Here is a 13,324-nt window from a genome sequence, read left to right as displayed (position 1 = left end):
CGCCTTTTACCCGTCTGTTCTCCACCCTTAATTGGTCGTGTGGGTGGTGTAGTAACTGCAATGGGGCACGTAGCCTGAGTGCTTTGATGAAATATGTCTCTCCCAAGTTTAGGACAATTTTCTCATGATGTGCCTAGTATCACCGTATTCATAACAACTCTTTTGCGAGTTAGGCTGCTCATATTGAGTTTGTGCCAGATAACTGGAATAACCATTGTAGGAACTCATGTCGGTGTTGCATTAAAAGAACTTATTGGAGCACCTCGAGTAATCCTATGTGCAAACTGGGCTGGACGACTGCCTGAGCCTCCGCCATAATGATTTATACTTGTAGAGTAGAATCCACTAAATCCCCTAGAACCTCGAGACGTCTTGGTCTCCTCAGTTTCCTTTTTCCTTACCCCGAACACGTTCTAATATCTTGGCAATTTGTACAACTAGCAGAAATGAAGTATCAGCTTGTAGCTCCCGAGTCATACAAAATTTTATGATCATAATTGAGTTCTTTAATGAGTCTGTGGACTCGCCCTCTGGCTGTAGCAAGCGAAGTAAGAGTATGACGGGCTAACTTGTTGAACTTGATGGCATATTCTGACACCGTCAATGATGACCTGACGCAACCGTTCATACCCTATGCGCCACGCATTATGAAGAGTCCAGGAAATAAACTCTTTCAAAAGCGTTTCTGAGAACTGAGCCAAGTGGGCGGTGTTGCATTGGCTGGTCTGCCCTCTTCATAGGCTTTCCACGAACACCGATGGAGAATTATATCTCCCAAGGCAAATTTCTTCTTTTGTTATGCTGACTCAACACTGTTGAGCGGGCCAATTTCCTTACATACTCTTAGATTCTTCTTTGTGGTAACCCTTACCCCTATTTATACAAAACGATCACAAAAGTAGAGCTCCATACAGACAAATCTTGTCACGAACCACATAGTCCAGACTCTCATCAACAAGTGTACTTCCTCCGAAGCACCCAAAAATCCACAACTGTGACGTCCACGCTGAGTAGACCTTCTGGAAATTTAGAGTTGTTTCTATAACTCCTTTGGTACTGAAGTACATGATTATTAAGGAGACGGACATACCGCAAGTCCCAACCTTATCCTCTACAAAATCTTAGGTTTTAAACATATGTAAATTTTAGGGAACCTTTCATTACCACATATATACATTTCAGGCCAAAATTGATATAATACATGACCCCGCAATCCACCCATTGGTAGTGGACTCCCCCCACTCAGCGCGAAGTCATAGGTCACAACGTCCGATGATCCACAATAATAACCTTCACAGCTTGTATAAATCAACCAGACGCCAACGTCTGATGCACCCCCGCATGATTCACTAGGTGATCTCTCAATACGCCCGCATTTTCAGTTGGAACCACACGTTGAGGCAATGTTTGAGCATCTCTAGCTCCCTCATAGTCCATCTACGGCATCACGAACCGTCGACGCACAACTGATACCGAGTGCGCGATGTCATACACGAGTGGATACAAAGGAATATAAGATATATATTTCAAGCTAAATCAATGTCCCACGATAAGGAGTCAAATAACTGAATATTTCCTAACAGTTCCATAGCCTCTCGAAGATAAGTACAGACGTCTCCGTACCGATCCACAAGACTCTACTAAAACTGCTTGTGACTCATAACACCTATGAACCTAGTGCTTTGATACCAACTTGTCACGACCCCAAATTCCCTCCATAGGATGTCGTGATGGTACCTAGTCTCTAAGACTAGGTAAGCCTATCAATGCGGAATAATAATAATAAATATCTAAAATAAATAAACTACAATTCAAATAATTTCAACTCCCAAAACCCGGTAGAAATAAGTCAAAAGCTTCTAAGAATTTATTCTCAATGTCTCTATATGTCAAGGTCTAAATAAAATATAAGGAAGCAACATAAAATGATAGAAGGGGACTCCGGAGTCTGCGGACCCTGGCAGATATACCTCGAAGTCTCCGTGCGCAAGTAACTCACTGACGTCTAGGCTGGTAAAATGTACCTGGATCTGCACAAAAGGATGTGTAGAAGCGTAGTATGAGTACACCACAGCGGTACCCAGTAAGTGCCAAGCCTAACCTCGGTAGAGTAGTGACGAGGTCAGGCGAGGCCCTACTGGAATATAATAATGGCATGGTAAAATGTTTATCAATGTAGTAAAATAAAATGACATTGGAAATGAATCAAATAGTATGTCACATTTAATGACATCAAATAATTACAAATAATATCTCATGCAATCAAAACAGAATTTCCTTCAACTTTATGAAAATCACAACAATTAATCGAAAGCAACTATGGCCATAAATCAATATCAACAAGGGCACTCCCGAGGTACCGCCTCGTAGTCCCAAATCATAAATAAATTCATAATATCTCATTTTCTTATATCACCGCGGGAGCCTTCACAATTTATTTAAAGAAAATATTTTTTTCCGAAATAGCATCCCATGTTTTAGCCACCCTTATCATACCGCATGACTTCTAGTAGTTCCCCTACTAACCACGCGTATCAAGCCACCCTTATCTCACCGCATGCATTTCAACACCCAGACCTTATACCACCGCATGCGTATCAATATCACAATATATCACAATTTGCACCTCAAGTGCTCAAATAATTTAACTTGCCAAAATAATTCAACAACAATATTTTTCCACAATAAAGAGCTCACGGCTCATGCCAAAATAAATCATCAATAATAGTTTTCCACAATAAAGAGCTCACGGCTCCCTCACAATGAGTATAAAAATATTCAGGAGTAAATAATTTAGGAAAATAATATTTCAAAATCTTTACTACGTTGCTTCAATATCAAGTTTAAAAATGTCAAATACTTCATATTAATAATATTTAATTTAAAGAAAATCAACCTTCAAATAATGCACAGAATAAAAGAAACCAAGTTTCAACTAAACAGGTAAAACAATTAGTAAGAAAAGATCAAACAAATTTGAAGTATATATCTCAGATCAATGATGAAGAATATAACAAGATAAAATAATTTAATAAATGCGCAACAGTGATCTACACAATTTTAAAATATAATCTTTCGCAATTTAGCCCGTGTACACACTCGTCACCTCGTGCACACGACTTTCAACACATTTCAATAATCACATCAATACCAATCCTAGGGGAAATTTCCCCACACAAGGTTAGACAAGTCACTTACCTCGACTTGCTCCAATTTAATCAAGTATTATGCTTTTCCCTCGATTTTCTGACTCCGATCGACTCGTATTTAGTCATAATTAATTCGATACAGTAAACAAAAATTATAGTAATCAATTTCATAAGAAAATATTATATTTTCATTAAAATCCGAAATTAACTCAAAATTTGCCCGTGGGGCCCACATCTCGGAATCCGGCGAAACTTATAAAATCCGACAACCCATTCAATTACGAGTCCACCCATACCAATTTTACCAAAATCCAATAACAACTCGACCTCCAAATCTTAAATTTTCATTTTTGGAAGATTTTGCAAAAATCTTGATTTTTCTTCCATAAATTCACGGATTCTTGATGTAATGAGTATGGAATCATGAAATATAATCAATATAGGATAAGGAACACTTACCCCAATGTTTTCCCGTGAAAATCGGCCAAAAATCGCCCAAGAACCGTGCTCCAAAAATCCAAAACGAAATGAATGAAATGATCATTTTTGTTCCTTAAGTTTCTGCCAATCCGTCACTAAAAGTCCATTTTTCGTCACTAAAAGTCCACCAGAAACAGCTCTAACAGTCTTACTTCAATTGATCATAACTTTATGTACTAATGTCCAATTGATAAATGGTTTAACTTTCTAGAAACTATAATCCACCGACTACAACTTTCATGTTTTGCAATTATTCCGATTCCTTATGTATTGCGAGATATAAGCTCCCAAAATCGGCTGCATGCATCAGAATTTCTGGCGAAATTTCTGGCAAAACTGCTCTACCAGCCTTCATTCAATCTATCATAACTTTCTGTACAAATGTCCAAATAATGCATAGTTTAACTTTCTGGAACCTATAATCCAATGACTACAACTTTTATGTTTTGCACAATTTCTGATTCCTTATGCATTGCAAGATATAAGCTTCCAAACTTGGCTTCACGCACGGAATTTCTGCAACAGAAATTTCTGCAAACAGAAATTTCCAGCACTTTGTCCGAAATCCATTCCGTTTACCTTCCGAAATATACCCGAGACCCTCGGGACCTTAACCAATTATTGCAACATGTCCCAAAATACCATACGAACTTAGTCGAGGCTTCAAACTATAACAAACAACATCAAAACGACGAATCGCACATCAAATCAAAATCAATGAACTTTGAACTTTCAAATTCTATATCTTGTGTCGAAACATATCAAATCAATTCAGAATAACTTTAAATTTTGCACACAAGTCATAAATGACATAACTGAGCTATGAAAATTTTCAGAATCAGATTTCGACCCCGATATCAAAAAGTCAACCCCTCGGTCAAACTTCCCAAAAATTCAACTTTCGGCATTTCAAACCTAATTCTACTACGGACTTCCAAATAAAATTCCGATCACGCTCCTAAGTCCAAAATCACCATACGGAGTTGTTGGAATCATTAAAATTCTATTCCGGGGTCGTTTGCACATAATTTGACATCCGGTCACTATTTGAACTTAAACTTTTAATTTTTCATCAAAATTCCATATCTCTGGCTAGGAACCTCGGAATTTGATTCCGGGCATACGCCTAAGTCCCAAATCACGATACAGACCTACCAAAATTGTCAAAATACTGATCTGAGTCTGTTTGCTCAAACTGTTGACCAAAGTCAACTCAGTTGAGTTTTAAAACTCTAATTCATATTTTAATTCATTTTTCACCTGAAAACTTTTCGAAATATTTTTACGGACTGCACGCTCAAGTCGAGTAATGGTAAATAGTGCTTAGATCACATAATTAATTATTAAATTTAAAGATAAAATTTTGGGTAATCACAGCGGTGAGATAATGGTGGCTTGAAACGCGTGGCTAGTAGGAGAACTACTAGAAGTCATGCGGTGTAATAAGGGTGGCTAAAACGCGAGATGCTATTTTTGAAAAAATAATTTCTTTAAAAAATAAAATATGAAGGCTCCCGCGGTGATATAAGAAAATGAGATATTATGAATTTATTTATGATTTGGGACTACGAGGCGGTACCTCGGGAGTGCCCTGTTGATATTTCTTTATTTATGTTCTTGTCTTGGGTGATTTTGTTTCATTTAATATGTAAATTCTTGTCTTCTTCCTTGATGTACTAGTTGACTTTATTATTATGTATTTTGTGCTCCTAGTTGTATTGTGTTGGCTTTGGCTTTTTAGCACGAGACTCTGAAGAAGTATATTTCTGATTTTTTCTTACTGATTTTCGATTATTGAGTTGATTTAAATTAAAGAAATTATTATTATATTTTAAATTAAATAGTTTTACATCCAAGTCAGTAGTTTATCTGATGCTTTAATTTAAATGCAATGTTATTTTCTTCACCCAAATAATTTCTAAAATAAATTTATTTCTTTGTTGATTTCTTACTTGATTTAAAAATTATAAACTCACTTTAGTGGAAATAAATTGATCATGTGAATCTTATATACATTGATATTATTGGCACGTGTGTTGTCCGTGTAGTTGTGATAGAAGTATGGGCATGAGGTGCCGTGAAAATATGAAAGTGGGCTGAGACCCGTATGTTTATAATTTTGAAATGAGGTGTCACAAAGTGACTTTTATTTGAAAGAATTATATTCAAAATATTATTTCAAAGAATTATATTCGGAAGGTATTTATTCGAAAGAATTATATGTGAAAGATTTATATTTGAGGGACATGTTTAATTTGTTGTACTTGTATTCCTTATTCGTCTGAGCAATAATTATGATGTTCTTGTTGCCTTGCTGTTATATCACTGGTTGATTTTGTTGTTATCATTGCTAGTTATTTTCTAGTACTATTGTATACTGCTATATTGCACAGGTTATTTGACTAGTGAGTGTCTTGACTATACCTCCTCACTACTCCACCGATGTTAGTCTTGATACTTACTGGGTACCGACGGTGGTGTACTCATACTACACTTCTGCACATTTTTATGCAGAGCCAGGTATTGGAGATATCGGACTCGGGCAGAGTTAGTGTGTTAATCGCAAGGATTCAATGTAGAGCTGCTTGGTCGTCGTAGTCCCTTGGAGTCTTTCCATTTTATTGTACTATCAACTCTTATTCGAACAATATTGTATATTCAATCTTTGAGATTCATTGCATGTATTCAGTTAGAGTTCGTGACTCAGTATTACCAGTCTTGGGAAGGTGTTATAATTATTTCCGCTGTTGGTTTCGACACGTATATTAAATTATATATTTTTAAAAAAATGGCTTAAATTATAATTGTAATTGGCTTACCTAGTCTTAGAGACTAAGTTCTATCACGACGCATGTGGTGGGATTTTGGGTCGTGACAGATATTGATGATAGAAAAAGCACAACTAGCTTTGTATTTTTCTTGGGTGATTCTATTATTTTTTGGAGTTCAAAAAAATAGTCCATCGTTACTCTCTCGACTTGTGAAGCTGAAAATATAGCAGCAACATCATATACATGTCATGCTATTTGGTTGAGAAGATTGTTAAAGAAGCTTAATTTTCCACTAATTGAAGCGTGGGAGATTTGTATTGACAACAAATCCACGTAAGCAGTCGCGAAGAATCCAGTGTATCATGATCGAAGCAAGCATATAGATACAAGGTTTCACTTAATTAGAGAATGCATTGCTAAGAAGGAAGTAGAACTCAAATATGTGAAGTCTCATGATCAAGTTGCGAAAATTTTCACAAAGTCTCTTAAGTTTGAAGATTTTCAGAGATTGAGATCAAGACTTGAAATGAACAAGAAAAATCAAAATTAAGGGAGAGATTTGTGGGACCCAATCATAAATAAAAAAAAAAGAATAAAGAAAGAAAAAATGCCATTGTCTAAATGAAAGGCATGGTAGTCGCATATAGTTTTGGTTGCAGATTGTTGACATCCAATTTTGTCCCTCCTTTCTTCTAAACTATCTCCTTGAGCTTCTAAATCACTGATATTTTAAATGCATTAATTTATATTTTTTTAAACTATAATTACTATTATCTTCATTTTCGTTATTATTGCGACCATTATTATAATTTGTTATTGCAAAAAGAAAATTATTCACTCGCACATTTACTCTCGCTTTAAAATCAATTAAGCAATATTTCATTTTTAAAATGTCGTTCCTAAAATTGCATAAATTTTTACTTTTATTTTTGTAAGCATATAACCAAGTCTTTTTTTAGAGACACGACATTCACTAATAGCCTGTTTGGCCAAGTTTTTTTGGGGGCCAAAATTGATTTTTTTTTTTTTTTTTTGCCAAAAGCACTTTTGGCCAAAATTTGAGGTGTTGGCCAAGCTTTTGGAAGGAAAAAAGTGCTTTTGAGGAGAAGCAGAAGCAGTTTTTGAGGAGCAGAAAAAAGTAGCTTCTCTCCAAAAGCATTTTTCTGAGAAGCACTTTTGAAAAAAATACACTTAGAAGAAGTTTTCAAAAGTTTGGCCAAACACTAATTACTGCTCAAAAGTATTTTTCAAATTAATTAGCCAAACACAAACTGATTCTCACCAAAAGCACTTTTTAAAAATGTACTTTTGAAAAAATACTTTTCAAAATAAGCTGATTTTAGAATTCTGGCCAAACAGACTATAAGTTTGGTGGATCGTTTTCTTGTCTCGAGTCTAGCTCTATAGTCCACAGGAGCTAGAGGAGTTGTAATTAACTATACTGATTGAATAAAAAAAATTGATATTTGACCAAAAAAAAAGTTCGGTGGATCATTTTAAATAGAATCTTATGTACTCAATTTTAATATTGTGTGATATGTAACACCATAGAAACTCAATTTTGCTTTTCTTACTTATGTATTATTTCATAATCTGATAGTAGAATTTTAGTGGCTCAAGATTTAAAATAGGAAGAGTCTTATCCCGAACTGACCAAAGATTTGCCTAACGTCTGCTTTCTGATTTGTTTTCCTTAGTTGTTTATTTTTTTTTCTTCTTATTCAAATCCCTACATTTATTCTCCTAATATATTTTCCATCAGATCATTTCTCAAATTCCTCTCGTAATCTCATATTTTCCATAACCAAATTTAGGCATTGCACTCCATTGCCAACGTCTCTCCCTTTCTTATTTCATTACTTTAATTCTTTATATAATATTTTTTTCCTTAAATCTTATTGTTCATTTCCTTTTCCTATTTTTTCTTTAATTCAATTCTCCCTCTTTTATAAGATTTTCACTCCTTATTTTCAATTACCATTGCAGATTTTTATACAAGATTTTCCCAAAATTTTGCTACTATATTTTGTTAGTCTCACATACCCGCCCATAAATTCAACTAAATTCATCCATTTCCTTTAGAAAAGATCCAAATCAAGCTCCATTAATTATTATTATTATTTTGAATTTCGAACGAAACTTATCCCCTAATGCACTATAAATACCTTGCAGCTTGAGCTTATGAAGGGGAGCTTAATTCTCAGACTCTCTTTACGTCTTATATCCACCTTACAACTACACCTTTGCTCCATCATATTTGTATTGCATATCTCTATTGTCCCTTCTCAATTTTATTGACCCTATTATATACTGCTCTTGTTCTTTCTCCTATTTGGTTTCTCTCCCGTTGCGATCGAGCCAAACCGAAGATTAAATTTCTCTCTTTCACTTGATATTGGGATACTAAATTGAATAGTTGTTTGGTGATGCTATGTGAATGCTTTAAGAATTCTGTTGGAAGCAAAGCGACCAGGTTAGTTGCTCGCCCTCTTTGTGTCTCTTTGTATGATTCGAAGTTTTGTTTTGCTCTCGTATGGTCTTTGTTGTACATCATGAATTAGTTTGCTACATTGTGTTTTATGTGCTTGTAAATTTTGACACTTACGGGGCTTTACTGTTTATGTTTTTTATTATGAAAACCTGACTTAATCATCACGTTTAAATCTTATCTAAGCATCTAATCTCTATGTATAGGAAAGATTTTTTGTTCTTGCTTTTAATAAACTGTTCTAATAATTTCCGATAGTATTGGGGCTCATACGATAACTAAGCTTTCCTAACATATGATACGTAAGGTTTTTATTTGCCTTAAACTAAATTTTGTTTATTCTGAAAATAAAAAGAAATGGTATTTTTTAAAATAAAACTTTTTTATTTCGAGTTTGGCCCTAAAAATTGGAGTCTTTGAAATACCAGAGATATGTCTATTGTAGTTAAATATTTCAAGCCTTTGTTTTCTAGAAATTTACATGGCAGCATAGTTAAGAGTTAACTCTATATCTTTGTTAAATCTTCCTTGTTTCGTTGCCAACTTTTTTTGCCAATAATATGTACAGTTAACTATTTTAATTAGGGTGGTTGACCCATTTTAATTTGAATAATTTTATAATCTATTCACTACGTACATGGGTATTTTATCTCTCTTATGCCTTAAGTATTATATTAAGGAGCTTATCCATTTTTTATGAGCCCTAGATTACTATTCTAGTAACTACTAATTACTTAATTAATTCAAAGGCCAACATGAGCCATTACTTGCACTAAGCCCTTACTTGCATTATGTGTTTGATTACCCGAAAAACGGATAGAGTTGAATTTATACGTAGTTCTAAGGATACGTGGTATAACTTGGCACAAATCGAAAAGTAAGTAGTAATATATTGACTGTATAAAGAATGAAATACAAACCAAACTAAGTGGAAAGTGGTTTAGGAACAAGCAAGACGAAATATACAAAACCCAAAAAAGGATAATTTCTATATGAATATCAGTATGTCTTTCTCTGTGAATATCAATAATATGAGAGTGTATCAATACCTTAATATTGGATCCCCATACAGAAATAATAACTATCCTTCTTATAGTGGAGGGATCCTACTTTAGATATAATTAAAAATACATAGTGGAGATCCCATGATAGATTAGTTTTTCCCTAATTCCCGCCGAGATTCTCTCCCTTAGTGCGGCTGTAACGACTCTTGTCTCTTGGCTCGATCTTGATCGGACTTGGTATTGGCCAATTTTCAGGTTTAGAGTTCGATATTGACTCGGGTCCCGGTATTGACTTTGACTCGGTATTGGTCGGTCTCTGGCTCTTAAGCTTGATAACACCGCCTCACATCATAATTCGATTTGGAATCGAGCTCGGTATTGACTTCAAGCCCGGTACTTAATCGGTCCCCGAAACTTGAGCTTGGTAACTTGGCTTCGGATCTCATCCCGATATTATGAAGATGACATTCGGTCCATTATGTTCTAATCTTGACTAATCATACGAAGGTCGAAAACGGTTTTAACCGTATACATCTAGTCCCCTCGTTTCTCGGAGAGTAAATGACAAGAAACGATATGAGACCTCGATCTTTACTCTCAAATCTACTTTACTCTTATCTTCCAATCCTTTGTCTTCTTCAAAGCTTGTATTTCATGTTTATTTGCCTGAGAGCTTGAGTGAATTTGAAAGTGAAGAAGACCCCGAGGGCGGAGATGTTTCTCCCGAAGATGAAGGTGATCAGGACCCTTAGGCTTTTAAACAAGTTTGTATTTTTGTTGGGGCCGTTTCGTCCATTGTAAAGAACTTTCATCGGGCCATGCCACTCTTGTAAAAAGCTTTTGATGAATATATAAAACTTTTCCCCTTCCATGGCTTCTGAATCTGTTGTCTTTTTGTTGATTTATACAAAGGTCAAAGCGCTTTAGCATAAAATTATGAAGTTGTATTCGAAGGTCCAAGGTTGAGATAGTAAGGATTGATAGTAAGTACTACCCTCGACCGCTTCTGATCGTTAATCCTTGAGTGAATGTTCGAACTCGAATTAAGGTAGCCCTTAATCTTAATACGTAATCCCAGGTTGGGGTAATAATTCGATCTTGAATCGAGGCGGCCCTTGGGCTTGATAGATAGTCCCCAGGTGAGAATGGTTGCTCGAACTCGAGTCAGGGTAGCCCTTAGGCTTTATGGTCGAGTGAGGATTTGCTCGAACTCGAAATAAGGTAGCCCTTGGGCTTTAGCGGTCAAGTGAGGATTTTCTCGAACTCTAAGTATTGCAGCCCTTAGGCTTTGTAGTCGAGTGAGAATGATTTCTCGAACTCAAAGTAATGGTAGCGTTTTAATAGATGAGTGAGTGTTTTGCTCGAACTCGAAGTGATGTAGCCCTTAGGCTTAATAGTCGAGTGAGTGTTTTGCTCGAACTCGAAGTGATGTAGCCCTCAGGCTTAATAGTCGAGTGAGTGTTTGATCGAACTAGAAGTAATGTAGCCCGTAGGCTTAATGGTCGAGTGAGTGCTTGATCTAACTCGAAGTAAGAGTAGCCCTTAGGCTTAATAGTCGAGTGAGTGTTTGCTCAAACTCGAAGTAATGTATCCCGTAGGCTTTTATGGTCGAGTGAGTTCTTGCTCGAACTCAAAGTAAGAGTAGGCCTTAGGCTTAATAGTCGAGTAAGTGTTTGCTCGAACTCGAAGTGATATAGCCCTTAGGCTTAATAGTCGAGTGAGTGTTTGCTCGAACTCGGAGTGATTTAGCCCTTAGGCTTAATAGTCGAGTGAGTGTTTGCTCGAACTCGAAGTAATGTAACCCGTAGGCTTAATAGTCGAGTGAGTGGTTTCTCTAACTCGAATTAATGTAGCCCGTAGGCTCTATAGTCGAGTGAGTGCTTGCTTGAACTCTAAGTAAGAGTAGCCCTTACGCTTAATAGTCGAGTGAGTGATTGATCGAACTCGAGGTAAAAGTAGCCCTTAGGCTTAGTAATCGAGTAAGTGTTATCTCTAACTCGAAGTAAGAGTGGCTTTAATAGTCGAGTGAGTGTTTTCCCGAACTCGAAGAAATATAGCCCGTAGGCTTTATGGTCGAGTGAGTGATTGCTCGAACTTGAAGTAATGTAGCCTGTAGGCTTAATAGTCGAGTGAGTGATTGCTCGAACTCGAAGTAATGTAGCCCGTAGACTTTATGGTCGAGTGAGTGCTTGCTCGAGCTCGAAGTAAGAGTAGCCCTTAGGCTTAATAGTTGAGTGAGTGTTTGCTCGAACTCGAAGTAATATAGCCCATAGGCTTTTATGGTCGAGTGAGTGCTTACTCGATCTCGAAGTAAGAGTAGCCCTTAGGCTTAATAGTCGAGTGAGTGTTTTGCTCGAACTCGAAGTGATGTAGCCCTTAGGCTTAATAGTCGAGTGAGTGATTTCTCGAACTCTAAATAATGTAGCCCGTAGGCTTTATGGTCGAGTGAGTGCTTGCTCGAACTCGAAGTAAGAGTAGCCCTTAGGCTTAATATATCCATAGAAATCGGATGCAATAAATTCTTGGAAGGACCTCTTTTCATTCTTGAGTGAAATAATCTTACATGCATACATGTTTTATGCTTAAGGCTTGAGCAATCTACACGGGCACGGTTCATTTGACCGTTTGGCCCACACAATAATCTTGTCTTCTCGTAAATATTTTTCTTTACTACAGCTGATATCCGAGGGTGACGCCCCCCAGTATTCGAGGTTGATCAGATAGAGAAGCCTCGGATACTGATGACACAACATTTAACACCGAACCGCTGTTCTAAGTAACCTTCCAATTGTTAAGCCCGATAGCCTCGGTGCTTCCTGACGGGCATGTCAAAGTCATTTTTGGTCATGACCCCTAATTATTTCGACCTTGATCATTTCTTCTTTCATTTCTCACATGGTTCCGACCAGTCTCGATGCTCCTCTAATCTTCATTATATGGCCGATATCGATCCCTTCTTGACCCTGAACCGCGATCGGTGTCTCTTTTGGTTCTTTCGAGGTTCCTGGCTGGATAAATAGGCTCTGAAGGGACTCCGAACTGACCATCTTCGACTCTGATTTTTGATTGATACCTATTGTGCACATCGGTCCATGTAGTGGCAGAGTATTTTATTAAGTTTTGCTCAATTGTCATGAAGCCATCGAGCTTTGTTCGTTCAGACCTTGAGTGAAACCTTGAACAGCCCAATCGTCTGTGACTGGTGGTAGGTCCATTCGTTCTATTTGGAAACAAGATACGAATTCTCTTAGCATCTTGTTATTGTAACGACCCGGCCGGTTGTTTTGAGTATTACAACCCCGGTTCCCTATTTTCTACTCAAATTATACATTACAGTTGTTGTGTGACTTGCCCGGGTAATTGGTTCGGGTCCGGTAAGGTTTTGAAATGAATTGGAACACTTAGTTCCAAGGTTTAAAGCTTAAGTTAAAA

This window comes from Nicotiana tomentosiformis, chromosome 5 (assembly GCF_000390325.3).
Source record: "Nicotiana tomentosiformis chromosome 5, ASM39032v3, whole genome shotgun sequence".
NCBI lineage: Eukaryota > Viridiplantae > Streptophyta > Magnoliopsida > Solanales > Solanaceae > Nicotiana > Nicotiana tomentosiformis.
The sequence above is the reverse complement of the archived record's forward strand: the minus strand, read 5'-3'. Positions refer to the sequence as shown.